General features: G+C 56.4%; 1 protein-coding gene across 1 annotated transcript in view; it reads left to right on the top strand.

The window, feature by feature from the left end:
* The window catches only part of LOC113488137 (2-oxoglutarate dehydrogenase, mitochondrial-like), an 83,236-nt gene that overhangs the window by 76,287 nt on the left and 2,425 nt on the right, over positions 1-4,524 (top strand). The window lies entirely within an intron of this gene.

The following is a 4,524-nucleotide window of genomic DNA, read 5'->3' on the forward strand; positions in this document are numbered from 1 at the left end:
AGAGTGGTCCGAGAGTGGAACAGGCTGCCCGGGGAGGGGGGAGTCCCCATCCCTGGGGGGGTTTCAGGGCCATTGGGATGAGCTGTGGGGGATGTGGGGTAGGGGAGAACTTTGTGGAGTCGGGCTGAGGGTTGGACTCGATGTTCCCAAGGGGCTTTTCCAACCTGAATAATTCTGTGATTCTGTGATCTTTGCCCTCTCCTTTTTCACCCAGATGCTTTCCCAGAATTGTTTCAGGCATCTGAAAGCTGTCAGGAGCCCCAGGAGGGATACTGACTGCCTGGGGCAGGCACGTGAGGCTGTTCCTGACCCTTTACAGGCGGCACCGTCCCTGCAAGCGATGGAGTGGGCTTCAAACCTTCTGCCTTGTGTCATGAAGGTGACAGCAGACGGGCACCCAAAGCCAAACCCCCACAGTGGGAAACCAAGTGGGAACGTGCTGCCAGAGGCTGAGGTGCTGAGGTGGTGTGTGCGGAGACTGCACGGCTACTGCCTGGCCTCTACAGATCCCTGTGGATGCACCCCGGGATGGTATCAAAAGGGTGAGGTCTCTGCAAGAGAGGGGAGCTTCTCGGACTCCATTAGGCCATTGAAAGGATGTGAAAAAGGAGGCAGTGGCATCATTAACCTGCATTTTTTAAATGTTCTTCTGCTTCTTGAGAATTAGTTGATCTGGGAAAAGAAACAGTCCTGGGAATGAGTAAACCCATCCAAGAGGAGGTGCCCAGTGGTGTGGCTGCTCCATGGTGTGGATGGGCTTCCCCGGTGGGTGTTCCCAGGATCAGCAAGGGAGGCAATGTTGGTTAAATGCCTGATGCTGGAGGAGGATGGGAACGGCACGGGGGCAGCGAGATTTGGGGCCTTCTGGATTGGCTGCGGGCAGCGCAGGGAGAGGTCCCATTGCCTCCAGCCCTAGAGCTGGGTCTTGCCTTGAATTAGCATGAGCGCAGGGTTGTGAGGATCTCCAGCTGGCTGCCAACATATTGATGGTGGGATGAAATTTCGCTTGAAGAATTGTAAGGTAACTGGAGCAGAGTGAGTAATTCTCGCCCAAGAGCATCTCCTTTTTCCATGCGCAGAGTAGCCAAAAGTGGTTTGTGACTCCTCCCAATTCATTCATCAGGAGACACCCAGCCATGTGTTAATGAATCGCTTCGTTCAGCGCCTGGGAGGGGACTGGACAAGAACTGTTTGGGTTTGGTTGGAGAGGTAACAGGGAGTATGGGCCCTTTCTTTCCTGAGTCTGTGTGTCCACATGCTGCGCAGTTCCATGCAAACTCTGAATGTGCCAGTCAGGAGTATCGTCATCCTACAAGGTGCCACAAGGTTCTACCTGGCTTCCCGCCCTGGCGCCCGGGATATGGCGTGCCCTGACAGGGTGGGGATGCAGCCGAAACCAAACTCACCCAGTGCCAGTGCCGGAATCGTCCAAGGGGATCGTGGCTGCCTTGGTTACTGCTTGGGGCACTTCAGTGGCTCTGTCTGGAGAAAAAAATTTGTGCTTGTGTTTTTGTGGTCTGGGAGTTGAGGCAATCCATGCAGGCAGAGCTTGATCCATGTGCCAAGGTGAAATCTCTCCTGCTTGGACTTGTCCATCTGAACAAGTCCCGGTTCTGTGCAGAGAGGCTGCTGAGTCCCGTGTGCTCTTGCAGGACACATCAGGGCTCATCAAGATCCCTGTGCTCTCCGGGCTGCTCTTACAGCCACCTTTCACCTCCTTGGCTTCCCCTTATCTTGCTCAGCTCCCTTCTGAGATGGCTGCTCACCGGCCTCCCTTCTCTTATCCTAAGATGCCTCTTTAACACATCCCAGCACTGCTTTCCCATCCTGCCTGATGTTCCCATCAATTCCTCCTTCTCACCACACGTCTGCCCGCTCTCCAGCAGCCCCGGTGCTCCCCTCTTCCCACTCTGCCTTTCCCCTCCTGCTCTGTGAGGTTCTTCCTGCCCGAGCCTGGGCTGAACACCAATGTGTTTCCCATCTCGTCCTTTGGCACGCTTGTGGTGTGTGTGACACTCGGCCATGGCACAAACCCAGCGGCGTCATTTTGAAGCAGAGCTCTGCTGAAGCCCGCGGCGTCTCCACGGGGGCTCTGTCCACACCTCGGGATAGTGTCCCTCTGGTGCTGCGCCGAAGCCCCGGTCCTGGGTGTAATCCCTGTGCTCTCCCTTCTCAGTCACACCCGCTCACTTGTCAAAAGTGAGATTAAAATAACTTTGCACAAACTGTTTTTAGAAATCTCCGCTGGGTGTTGTGCACAACACATTTTGGGATTATTTTCGTTGTTGAGGATTTTTTCCCCCCCGTTCCCTCTCTTTTTCTCCTCCTCTCCAGCATTTGTTATCCACACTTGGGCTTTTGTCACCAAGTCCTGCCTTGAACAGCTATTACAGTCTTCAGCTTGTCATCTCCTGAGCAGCGAGGCCAAGTTAACAATCCATGGTGCCCTCCCTCTGCCCCACCCTCCACACACTGCTGGAAACATCGTCTGCTGCCTTCTCTGTACCCCCTAAACATCTCCTGCTGACTTTTGGGGTAATGGCTGCTGTTGTTCCAGAAGGAAAGCGGGTGGTGAGAGATTGTTTTTCCAAGACCTACTTATATCCCTTGGTAGCATCTCTCCAGCTCTGATAAGGTATTTAGAATCAGAGAAGGATCCTCACACCATACAAAGCCCAGCACCAGCAGCGAAGGCTTGTGACCTTCCTGGCAGGGCGTGGAGGTGTGACATGACACCGTGTCCATGCCAATGACTCCTGTCACCCTCTTTGTGTGCTGCTGGAGGATCCCTCCTGGATCCCTGTCTGGTGCCACAGACAGCCCGGCTGAGTGTCCTGTTCCTCCCACATGCCCGCCTCCACCTGCAACAATCCTCCTTGTGCTCCATCCTCACCTGGCCCTGGGCTTTGCCGAGTGTGTCAGTGTGTGAGCAACCCCTTCCCGCGTGGCTGACGGCCCTGGGAGCACAGGCGCTGCGGCACGGGGACGCTGCTGGCTTTGGATGTCCCCCCTGCAAGCCTCCCGCTCCTCAGTCCACCCTAGCAGAGGCTGCTCCTGCCTCCCTGCACACCCCAAAAGACTCAGCTGGGTTTTTACTCCTTCTGGCTGTGAGTGAAGGATCTCCCTGCAACCCAGGAGGCCCTTTGGGACCTGGCAGCCTAAAAAGCAGAGCTGAAGTCTGACCGAGAGCCCGGGCACGCTGCACAAACCCAATCCTTCCTCTGGCAAACGGCCACCAGCATTTCTAGGATCCTGGAGGGTCGGGCTGAGCTGTCGGCTGGGAAACTTGTAGCGGCAGCTTCAAGTGTGGGCAAAAGCTTTTGCCTTGTCTCGAAGCGAGAAGTATAATCGGGTCAAGATTTGTCCTTGAGAAACCCCCTCAGGGTTTCCAGAGCGCTCCCCAAGGGAACATGAAGCCTTGCATGGTGCTGTCGGTCGAGTGCTGGCTCCTTCCTCCATGGGTGGGTGAGGGCTGGTGCCCTCAGGGCATCACCCTGCCTGGGTTGAGCCCAATGAGCTGCCACAGTCTCTCGGTTTTCCTTTACCTTGACCCTCTCGCACCCAAGTGCTCGCTGAGGCTCCCGCCTGCATCTCCATCACCCCAAGCTCTCGTAGCCCATGTGCCCAGCTGAGCGACGGGCTGAATCAACAGAGACTGTTGGCAGAAACACGACTGAGAGATCAACCTGAGTCTGTGCTTCCCCTCCCAGGGGTCAGACCTGTCTGCAGCGAGTGCTCCAGCACCGCTTTGAACCATGAAACCCCAGATTAAAGGTGCTAGAACTTTGCCCTGGCCTGCGGGCATTTCAGAGGCTCGCGGAGGAAAGTGGGGCTCCCACCTTGGAGTGAGTCCCACTTTTACATCTCTCCCCTCGGAATAAAGGGGGATGAACAAATTCCCTCGTGCGCACAAGGCGGGCTGCAGAGGTTAATTAATTATTGTTTGCAAAGCACTCAGCGCTGTAGCGATGTGCACCGCAGAAAAGCTGGCGAGGAAATGAATAATTCTGTCTTCCCAGCAGGGTGGGAAACAGTATGCGGTAAATAAAGCGAGGGCCACGCATGGGGCGGGGAGGAGGAAAGGATCCCCGGGCTGGCACTCCTGGCGGCACCTCCACTGTCTTTCGCCGGGGGTGGTCTGCGGATGAGGGGGATTGGGGTCTCGTGGGTGTTTCCCACCTGGTTTGTGCCTCTGGGGGGTTCCCTGGGGTCTGCTGGCAGGGGGGCGCTGGGGGAGGAAGGGGATTTGGTAGGGAAGGGAGAAGAGAGGGGTGCTCTGGGGTGGAGGGGGAGTGATGCCTGATAAGCCACGAAGTCCTCCAGCATCCGTTCACCCCTCTGCTCCAGCCGGGCTCTGGCAGGGATGTTCCCTTGCTGTGCACGCTCAGCAGCGATGCCTTGAGAGCACGGCTCCCACCAAAGCCATCGCTGGGGAAGCTCACACCTCACTGGCGGCACTGTGGGGGACATATTTCTTGTTTCAAACCCAGAGGAGCAGCAGCCAGCCCAGAGGGCTGTCTCTTA

The sequence above is a fragment of the Athene cunicularia genome (genome assembly GCF_003259725.1).
Source record: "Athene cunicularia isolate RWA chromosome 22 unlocalized genomic scaffold, athCun1 chr22_part2, whole genome shotgun sequence".
Lineage (NCBI taxonomy): Eukaryota > Metazoa > Chordata > Aves > Strigiformes > Strigidae > Athene > Athene cunicularia.